We start from the raw sequence: 11,710 nt of genomic DNA on the forward strand, positions 1-11,710 counted from the left end.
AGCTAACGAAATATAGTTTGATGTTTATTTCTCAGTAAACATCAAAAACAGTTAACTGGCAAAAACAAGACATGACACATGCAAAGGCAGGGAGAGAGAGAAGCATGAATAGTTAAACATTTACATTACCTATAAAGCTGTATCAAAAGGTACAGGACATTTCAGAACTGATAGAAACAATGTTGTGGATAATGAACATGGATAGGCCCAAAGGAAATAGCCTTTCGTTATTCCTACAGTAAGCCTTTGATGTAGTCAACATCATAGTCAACAGATGATATCAAATATCTCTCATAGGATGACCTAACAGGTTGTATAGTTAATGCTGACTCTCACTTTCTAAAATTATCTTTCAGAAAAACATAATCCACTTTTTGCAGATCCTGCTCCCAGTTAATCACTGAAATTTAGCACCAGAATGCCAAGAATCAGTAGCATACTTTCCTGTCATTTAAAGAGGTTACTTTTTGTTTTAAGCCTGAGAGTAGGTGTACAGTTTTAAAATAATTTGCGTGAACCTTCCCAGAAGTTGAAAACACTTAGGAAAATTGGAACCAGAAATTGTTTAATATAATTTGGCTCAATGGTAGCTTTTGAGACAGAAAAAATAAATAAAAATGTACCTCATTTCTAATATTGTGAGTTCTTGGTAAGCTGACATAACACAGTTCTACCCACAATTGTTTTTGATATTTGTTAACTTTTGATTTTATACACATTCTCTCAAAAGGATTGCCACGTTGACTTCTTTGCAGCTATATACATTTCTTGCATATTGTACTGCTTGCATTATTTTTTTAGTTTCTTATTATTTTAAGTCAAAACAAATGAGGCAGTTGCTATATTCTGATCATTTGATATATTGTGTTTATGTTTCTGAACTAAATTTATGCATATCTTGTTTGTTTCATTTACTTGTTCATGAGCATTAGGCAGTAAAAGCCTTGGGTATTATGGTCCAATACTTTCCTATTGCTTTATTGTGGAGTTTTATTGCCATTTTGTTGTGAGGCTTACAAGAACTACCATAACTTCCTGAGTTTCTCATGGAAGTCTATGCAGTATTTTCTTCTAATTTTTGTCTCCATCCTCTATAGGATTTTGATTGAATCTTTCATCAAGTTTGCCATATCTTTGCTAAACATGAGAAATCTGACATTTGGAGCTGCAATGATTAAAACTGATGGTTATTGCATACGTTCTCCTCCCCTCCCTCCGCAAATGGCTCTATTGTCAAAGTCTTGTATGGACAACTCTTGCCTCTTTTACCATCTCATTTCTGGGAAATAAAGGAAAATTAAAATCTATTTTGTTGAATATCTTGAAATACTCAAACAGAAATGCCACTCTTTTCAAGTAATCTGAAGGCTAAGCATATTATCAAGAAGAATCGGCACACTTTTCCAGGCCCTAAGAATGCTACAATTTTTTTCTCAGTTCTCTATTAAAAAAAAAAAAGCTTAGCAAATACAAACTAGTCATTACTTTGTAGTCCTTTGCAAAGCAAGTTTTCCCCATTTTCCATGAAATATATCCTATCTTCTGCCAGTAATTCTTTATTGAAGAATTCTTCAAAGGAAATTTTGCTGCATGTACTACATAAGTTGAAAATACAGGGAGCAGCGGATTTATTTTTGAGGTCTTGCCTAGTGTATTTAATATGTATGTGTTACTGGCTTCTGTTCCTCCACTTAGCTTGAGGTTGCGTTATTCAAAGTAATAGAAATGCAGAGATTCAGAAAACATGTTTTGGTAACAGAATGTACTGAAAATGAATTCAGAGAGAAAGTTTTTCTCTGGGTTATGTTTTTGCAGCTCAGCAGGATAACATCAGCATTGAAAATAAATGGGAATGAAGATGAATATAATCAAGATCAAGGAGACTAGCCATCTGATTCACCAATGGCCTTTGGAGGGACTCATATGTCTCATCTTAGTCCAACAGCTTCATGCAGGTTGGCTCCCTTCCTTCCTTTTTCCTGGCAGTGATTGTGCGTCATGACTCACAAAATAATAAGGAAGAAGGAATATAACATTATAGCAATATGATGATCCATAGGAATATTTGCTACTATTTTTGTTTAAGAATAACATTGCCAGTGTGGGATAATTTCTCTATCATCGCTGACTTCATCCTATAGATTGAAATCTTTGTAGGTGGAAAACGTACTCCCCTGGAGGTAAAAAGGCTTCTTCAAGGATATTTTGTAAATGAGTAGCAAAGGTAGGAAAATACTGAGTGATCGTAGTCCACTTCTTATACAATGCACACAACGAAATGTGCAAAATGAACATGAATTCCCTATGTATATACAGTAGATTACTTTTGGCACAAAAAAATACCACTACAGTGCTCAGCCCTGTCAAATGAAAAAAATAGTAATAGTGATTGTATATTGTATTAACATATAAACCTTATATACTATTATTTTTGAGCCCTGCTGATGCAGTGATTAAAGTGCAGTATTGCAGGCAAACAATGCCCACAGTTTGGAGTTCGGTCCTGATAGGCTCAAGGTTGACTCAGCTTCCGTCTTCTGAGGTTTGTAAAATTTGTTGGGGCAAAATGCAAAAAATGCTTCTACATTGTAAAGTGCCCAGAGAGTGCTATAAATCACTATGGGACAATATATAAGACTAAATGCTATTGCCATTGCTATTACTGATAATCCTCGATTTACAACAGTTCATTTAGTGACTGTTCAAAGTTACAACATCCCTGGGAAAAGTGACTTATGACCGTTTTTCACACTTACGACCATTACAACATCCCCATGGTCACATAATCAAAATTCAGATGCTTAGCAACTGGCATGTATTTATGATGGTTGCAGTGTCCTGGGGTCATGTGATCACCTTTTGCAACCTTCTGACAGGCAAAGTCAATGGGGAAACCAGATTAATTTAACAAGTATGTTACTAATTTAACAAGTGCAGTGATTCACTTAACAACTGTGGCAAGAAAGGTCATAAAATGGAGAAAAATTCACTTAACAAATGTCTCACTTAACAACAGAAATTGTGGGCTCAATTGTGGTTGTAAGTTGAAGACTACCTGTATTTACAAGCAGAGTGAGTATACTTTGGTGATTTTTGGTGTTTAATGTTCTTTGTTTTCCTTATGTTAAAAAAAGTTGGAGTCGTCTAAGCTTTAGATTTATTGGATTTAAGTTACAGAAAATCAGATTTCAGTTAAACTATAGGAGAAAGTGGGACTCAGAAGAGTGACTTTTTTTTCATTTCCAAACCTGTTGAGACAATGATGTACATCTATATCTTGGAAATCTGTTTACTTTAAATAATCCTATTCTTATTTACAGTAAGAGAAAAGTTAATTTCAAGCTAGCTTGAGTTGTAAAGTTCTTTCTTTCTTTCTTTCTTTCTTTCTTCATTCAGAGGATTTATTCTGTTGCTATTTTCTTATTTAAACAAGAAATTTAAAAAGTAAACAGTGGCACAAGAAAAAAAATGGGGAGAAACGATATCAGAAGGAGACCTTGTATTATTGGCACCGATTTCCATTGAGACTGTACAATCACTTTTTAAAGTACTCAAAATTACTCTAATTCTCATCATTCACATAACGTTCAAGGAAAAAGGCTGGTTCATGATAGCATATACTTTCCTGCAGGCAAATCACATATTTCCTAAATGTCAGCTGTAAACTATAAAGGGCCATTTCATTTAGTAAAGTTTAATTTTACTTTTAGAAAACATCCCTTAGGCCTCCTTCACCAGATTTCATTATTCTGAGCTAATTGGGGCAATGAGTGAATTAAATCCTTTGACAGTAGTAGTAATAGCAATAGAAGCTCTTCTGCTTTACAACCAAACCCATGAACAAGTATTTAACATGATTGTGTGCATCTGTTTGTGAGTTATACATCGCGGATTTTAGCTTCCAACTCTACCCACTTTTAGGGTTTTTCTTGTGGCATTTTAAGGTTGAATGTTTCCTCTTTTAGTTTTGATTTGTTGAGGAGTATTTTAAAATTAAAATAAATATTTCTGTTGGGATATTAAAAATGTTACGGTATGATAGGTAACTAGAGCAGTGGTTCTCAACCTTTTTAATGCTGCGACCCCCAACCGGTCATAAGTTGAGGACTAAACCGGTCGTAAGTCGAGGACTAAACTGGTCGTAAGTCAAGGACTACCCAACCGGTCGTAAGTCGAGGACTTTCCCTGCCGGGAGCGCCGCACATGCATGGTTCCGCCCCCTGCACCAGCCGAGGCGTAGCTGGCAAGCGGCAGAGACGGAGCAGGCCGACCACCAGCTGGCCCAGCCCAAGAGAGATAAGGCACCCGCTGGAAAAGGGGAAAAAAATGGCGGACAGCCTTGCTTGGCGACCCCCGTGAAATGGTCAATCGACCCCAAATGGGGTCGCGACCCATAGGTTGAGAACCGCTGAACTAGAGTTACTGTGGTGGCACAGTGGTTAGAATGCAGTACTACAGGCTAATCCTGCTGACTGCTGACTGCCAGCAGTTCAGCAGTTCGATTCTGACCAGCTCAAGGTTGACTCAGCCTTCCATCCTTCCGAGGTCAGTAAAATGAGGACCCAGACTGTTGGGGGCAACGTGCTGACTGTGTAAACCTTAGAGAGGACTGTAAAGCACTGTGGAGCGGTATATAAGTCTATTGCTATTGTTAGAGTTACTTGAATTGAACTAATCTGTATATATGTATAAAGGCAAAATTATATTTTGGAGGCATCCTCAGAATCTGACAATTTTGTTAAAAAGAGCTCCGTGGTATCATGATGCAAATTTTATCCCTTTTGTATGTCTGTCGGATGATATACTACATGTCCCAAAAGGTATTGCTATTGTGATTCCTGTTTGTAGATATTCTAAGTCATCCAGGTCATGGTTGTCTCAAAAGGCAACTAGACTTCCTTTGTTTTTCCTTGAAGACATTCCACTTCTCATCCAAGAAGCTTCTTGGATGAGAGGCAAAATGTCTTCAAGGAAAAAGTCCAGCTGCCTTTTGAAAAAAATCACTTTTGGGATATTGTGATTCTTGTTTTGTCCTGTGGATAGCTCTCAAATTTACTGTGATAAGAATAGAAATAGTTGCACAAGACCACCAGTGCAAAAATCACTTGAAATAAACTATTTCATTTCAAGGTTATCCGTACCATTCTTGAATAACTATAAACTGCATTTCTGAGCTTTATCCTAAAGTATAGCCTTAAATTTCTCTTTTGAAGTGAAATGGGGAGAAATGAGAATGACCAGCTTAGGTGATTCCTAAGATATTAGGCAGCATCTTCAATTATAGCAAATAATAATTGAAGTATTTGCATTTCCTGTATGTTTGTACTGTATTGGCTATATTATAATGTTTTGGGTTATCATTTTAATTTTAATTACGAATGTTTATTGCTTGCCTTTGCATGAAATATTACTGAAAAAATAGTTGTCTGTGGACCTGAAAAGGTCCTTTTTGGGATATACATAGTGTCATCAGTGAAAATGAGCACCTCACTACACTTTAGATGCTTCTGGATTGAAAGAATTAGCCAGCTATAAGCTGTTGTCCAGGGGATGCCAGAGTTAACAGCACACATTCTTCGGGAAGGCTCCTTTCATGTCCCCCTGAAATATTTATGTATACTATAGCTTTTTGATTAGTTTTCCACTATTTTCTTTTGCCTGGACCCCCTACAGTAAATTGTTAGCTGAATGCTTTTTAGGGATATAGCTGAAACCCAAAAGTTCAAGTTGGCGCCTGATGTATTATTCAGTAGGGCTATGCCTGGGTTTGAAATGATTTGGAAGAAGATATTTGGAACTTGCTCAAGGGGAATGCATCACCTCTCTTTATTAATTCAAGTGTAATGATATGTGGAATGACCATGGGAGGTGAGACGAAGAGATGCCGCCTGCGGAGGAGCCCTCAGCTGCATAATAGGCAGAGAAAGAAGATCCTTTTTTTTGGAAGCCTATAATTCAGAATTGTTATTTAGGATATCATCCTGAGCCATTTGGAAAAATGAGAGGATACAATTCTTTGTCAGCAGTTGTAATACTAATTTACAGATACTGTATCTGGGCTGCAGCAATCCAGAACAACAGTTATTACTGATTAGTAGTCACCTGGATTTTTGTAGGCCAGATACTGTAGCATTATAGAGAGATGTAGATATAGATATATGTATAGTTGTATTCACAGCCAAAACACACAAATAGCAAAACACACAAATAATCTACTCTGTGGCATTAGATAAAGCAGCTTAACTAATAATACATTTGATAATGTTACATAAAACATTTAAAATTCAAATAGTGATGGGTTGATAAAGACCCCCTTTATATAGGCACAGTTAAAAGATTGGTTGTTGCCCCCTGTTATTTTAGCATTCTTATCTGTTAGTAAATATTCACAAATATTTATTCCTGGTCTTGATTTTAAAATAAGTCAGATAGTATTCTGCTGAAAACTCTTGTAAATTTCACAATACAATAACATACGTTCCTCTGTTTCAAGGTCAATAACTTTACAAGGACATCCACTTTGAGTAATAGGAATCACTATTGTTGTAAACCCTCTTCTGTTTTATAATTAAATTGGTAAATGCAGATTCACACATCTCATTGACATTATATGCCAGTTGAAATAACATTGAGGGTTAAACTCTTTTTAATTGCTGTTCTTGGATTTAAAGTTTAAACTCCTATTCCAGCAGGCCCAGTTTCTATCCTCAGATTGAATAAAACGTACTTGCCTGACCACTGAAAGGCTTTCCACTGATGTCTGCTTCCCATCCAAGAGAAACTTTAAATAGCTTTAAATAATTTATTTATGTTTGGTGATGAAGTTGGATTGGTTCTAGGCAGACAGAGCAATTTAAGGTAGTTTCTCCTCTGTTGGAATTCCTAGTTAACATAATCTTTGTGGGGAGAGAACTAGAGTTACCTGACTAGACAAGGCTATTTTGGAACACCCAAAAAATATACATTATGCTTAGTATGTTTGCATTTCTCCCATTCCTGAATATCTAATAATTTCTTATTCAACTTTACTACACCTTTTGTACTAGAAATGGAATGTTAAGAATTAGTTTAGCTCTTTGTCTTCCATATATCCTGGTCACCATATGTTATTCAGGAGTCTGAAATATTTCCTAGGATAGATCTTTTAAATTAAAATATTCTCACAGATTGAACACTGTGTTTTCTATTAAACTAAATGTCATACTTTGCATCTGAATAGTTTTCCAGAGGCTTTATTTAATTTATTTATGATCATATTTATATGGCTGTCCATCACACACAAAGTGTGTGACTCTGGAAGCATTTTATTCCCAAAAGTTCTGTGTAAGACCAGGAAAAAAACATTATAGCCTGGTGTATTCTCTCATGAAGATGCAATAAATTATAAGCTACAGATTTAGTACATTTGTTTGAGATGCAATAATTTTTATTTGTTGAATGCAATCCATCTTTCTCTTTGTAGTTACATATACTTCCTCCCAATGTAGAAGTGGAAAAAATGGTTTATTTTGCTGATCAATTTGTACTGGTAATGTCACCCGTTTGGAAAGAACAGATGTAAAGGTATAATTGCTGCTTCTCAAAGAAAACTGAAGAGCTGTCTTGAAGTCTCCAAATCTTAGATTTTGGGGTCTATGAAGTCATCAATATTCAACAACACTTTCTTATATACTGAAGCTGGGGAAGCCACCAAATGAAGGTTTATGAAACTCACATATAGTGTATATTTATACAAGATTATGACTCTGTTACTTTTCAGTTCAGTTACTTTCTTGTCAGAAGGATATCAGAAAAGAATTTTTCTATGTTGCTTGTTGCCTTTTTGACTTGATCATAAATGGAAACTATTGCATATACAAATCATATTATTTTATATTTATTTATTTACATCCTGCCTTTATTATTTTTATGTATAATTCCAGGCAGCAAACATACCCAACATTCCTTCCTCTACCTGTTTTGCCCAGAACAACCACATTTATGAGGTGGGTTGGGGGGAAGAGAGAGAGAGAGAGAGAGAGAGAGAGAGAGAGAGAGAGAGAGAGAGAGAGAGAGAGAGAGAGATGTCTCGAAGGTGCTGTTCAAAAGGCAATTAGACTTTTTTGGTTTTTTTTCCTTGAAAACATTTCACTTCTCAAAAAAACAAGAAAATTCAGTTGCCTTTTGGATAATCATAACCTGGATGACTTAGAATCTCCATAAACAGAGAGTAATAGATCTTCTTTGCTTTATTACAGTTTATTTTTATGGCTAACCTTAATAGAGGTTAGCTAATTCTTCAGTGATGGAAGTGAGATGGGTGTGTATGTGAATGGATATCCATGCACTCCTGGCAGTCCGTTCTGGACCTTGGAGGCTTCCCCCGGACCTCTGAAGCTCAGAACAGACTTCCGGAAGCGGCATCCACGTACTTCCGGCAGTTTGTTCTGGGCCTTGCAAAAAAGGGTTAGGGCTTCAGCCAGTTTGCTGAAGTCAACAAAAAATTACTGGTGTGAACCAGCTGAATCCCACCACTGATTACTACTCCCAAAACATAGACAGAGTCACAGCCATGACTATGCATGACTATCTAGGCATTATGAGGCAGTGCAGCTGGCCCTATCAACTGTGCTCCATTCTTTTGAGGGTTGAAGGCAGTTGAACTCTTTGTCCAATACACTTAAATGGGGTGGCAAGTGCAGACTGGACTATTGAATGAAGCTCCATCAGTCTCAACAGTTGATTTTTATATATTTATTAGATGCACACCACACCATCTATGTACTAGTCACTTTGGCTCCTCATAAAAACAAGATGCAAAGAAGCAAGATAGAAAATACATTAACACTAAGAACATAATTAAAGAATAGCAAAATATTATTAAAAGCCTGACAAATAGAACTACCTGTCTAAAGCAAAATATGAAAGAGTCAATGTAGCTTTCCTCATAAAGTAACTGCAGTCAAAAGTGGGAAGGACAGCTGTAGCAATCCTCAATCATACACACCATGATATTATGTGTTTTTTGTTTGGGGAGCCACTAATGTCTCAACCATTTCAACTTTACATTGGGACTGAAGTGATTTCAAAGCACTTAGCCCCATCTAACACTAATCTCTCACAAAAGAATAAGGATGCTGTTTGTGCAGTGTCATCTTGTCTTATCTGGCCACAAGAGGTTTGCCACTCCTTCATGGGCTAGAGCATATAAGTGAAATTCTAGCGTTTGCCATCCCAGTGGAATTTAATTACGGAAATTGGATTGCTGAGAAAAATCTGATGGCAATTAATATTTCTGAAGATGCTTTATAGAGGCAACGGCATTTGTCTCTTCAGTTATTATTCCTATAGGCAATGCCACTGACAGCTTAGCAGTAAGAGATAAGTTCTTGCCAGAAGCACAGGCCTTGATAGTTTCCTGATTTATTCCCAGATTAACTCCTATGATGGAAAATGATTTGTCCGGCAGCCCATATTAATGTGGAATTGGGTTGATTGAAATTTGGAATTAAATTAAAATAGGAGCATTTAATAGGAGAGGAATTTAATGAAAGTTGCCCTAGATGTTTAATAATGAAACAGTAATGTGCCCCAAGTAGATCAGTTTCTAGTCTGCCATTTTGTTTTATTCTCAACCTCAGGACTCTCAAATGGTGCCAAGAAACTTTGATATAACTTTAATTTGCTTTTATGTTGAAACAAGTAAGCTTCAACTTAGTGATTCAGTGATTGTTCAAAGTTATAACAGAACTGAAAAAAGTAACTTGTGACTGGTCGTCTCACTTACAACTGGCGCAACATTCCCACAGTCATGTGATCAAAATGTGGATATTTGTCAACCAACATGTATTTAAAATCATTGCAATATTCCAAGGTAATGTGACTGCCATTTGTGACTTCCTTAGTTGGCTTCTGACAAGCAAAATCAATGGGGGAAGCTGTATTTGCTTAACAGCTACATGGTTAGAATATAATAGAATAATAATAGAATAATAACTTTATTGTCACTTTGAATGTACACTAATCGGCATACAATAAAATGAAATTTCATTGCATACAGCTCTCAAAGGATCACCACCTCCAATATACACTACATAAATATGACAAAAATAAATAAATACAGAATTGTGCATATACCCACATATATTATGTGACACAGAGAAACAACAGCTACATGATTCATTTAATAACTGGAGCAGTTTGCTTAGCAAAAAACTTCTACGATCAGGCATAGCTCATTTAACAACCACCTTATTTAGCAATGGAAATTCTGGTCCCAGTTATAGTTGTACGTCAAGGACTCCCTGTATCCTATTGTCTCACAGATTTATTATGGAGCCAAATTAGTTCCTACCATCATTCCAAATCCCAACGCAGTAGTGATGCTTTCCTGCTATTAGGACTCTTTACTGTGGCCATGCCTCTCCATTTATTTTTCCTGCTTTCATGTTCACTGTATTGCCTTGCAACTTCTTATTTTACAACATTTACAAAGTATCTGGCAGAACCTTTTGAAACTCACAATTTTATCTAAGGCATAAGCAGTGGTGGGATTCAGCCGGTTTGCACCACTTCGGCAGAACCGGTAGCTAATTTTTTGTTGCCCAGGCCCAGAATGGAATTCTGGAAGCAGCACCCACACAGAGAACCAGTTGTTCACATATTTGAATCCCATCACTGGGCATAAGCTGTCATTAGCCACAGCACATCAGATTGGTATATGGCAGTGGTGGCGAACCTATGGCACGGGTGCCAGAGGCGGCACTCAGAGCCCTCTCTGTGGGCACGCGCACCGTCGCCCCAGTCCTAGGCCTTCAGCTGGGTTTTATAAAACCTTTTCGCTTTAGGCCTCTGCCGCCGTGTACAAAAAAAAAGGTTCAATCAATCAGTCAATTTCAACTTCTCGCGGGGAAAAAAAATAATTTGCAAAGTTGGAATTGATTGATTGAACTTTTTAGTCCCACCCAGTCTGCTGTTACCACCGCAGCCATGCCCACCCAATGGGCCACACCCACCTGGCACCCGACGATGCATAAGTGGGTTTTGGGTTGCAGTTTGGGCACTCGGTCTCTAAAAGGTTCGCCATCACTGGTATATGGAGTGATCTGGATTTAAATGCATTGGAATGGAAGGGAGGGGGAGGGGAAGAGAAGAAAACAATGGGTTTAGCAAGCCAGTGCTTGTTTTTGAAATGTGTCTGGAGAAAAAAGATAAAAGATCACTTGAAATGATATGGAACATTATGGATGCTAAAGAGGTTGGAAGAAGGAGCTTTAACAATTTGGCCTCTGGTTTTGACTGGCAATACCTGCTACAGCAACTGTTTTGTAAGTGGCAATTCCTTTCTTGCCCATGGCATTATTTTTGATGTAAGCAGCTGGTCTCAGAGGTGTTCAGTGGGATTGATTAGGTTTGAGCAGTGTGACTTTGCAAGGTTTCATAGTTGCTTACCATTTTTGCTGGCCTCCACTAATGCTATTACAAAAGGTCAACACCCCCATTTAATTAACATATTAATAAATTTGGTTGTTGAAATGGTGTATCGCTTCAATCAGAATTGGGCTTTACACACTTTAGATGATATTAAATTGGTTCCTGCTCTTGTTTTGTAGAAACAATGTTCAATAAATCTTGTAGATGTCCTTGTTTCAATTTTCCTTTATCTACAATAAACCATCTTCTAAATGGCTATAACTATGAAATGGCTGAAAAGCCAAACTGAAATATAGCA

At 37.0% G+C, this 11,710-nt stretch overlaps 1 protein-coding gene across 1 annotated transcript in view; it reads left to right on the forward strand.

The window, feature by feature from the left end:
• Positions 1–11,710, forward strand: part of LOC107286727 (cAMP-specific 3',5'-cyclic phosphodiesterase 4D) — a 169,305-nt gene that overhangs the window by 154,657 nt on the left and 2,938 nt on the right. The window lies entirely within an intron of this gene.

Source organism: Protobothrops mucrosquamatus, unplaced genomic scaffold (genome assembly GCF_001527695.2).
Source record: "Protobothrops mucrosquamatus isolate PMUCROS unplaced genomic scaffold, P.Mucros_1.0 scaffold318, whole genome shotgun sequence".
NCBI lineage: Eukaryota > Metazoa > Chordata > Lepidosauria > Squamata > Viperidae > Protobothrops > Protobothrops mucrosquamatus.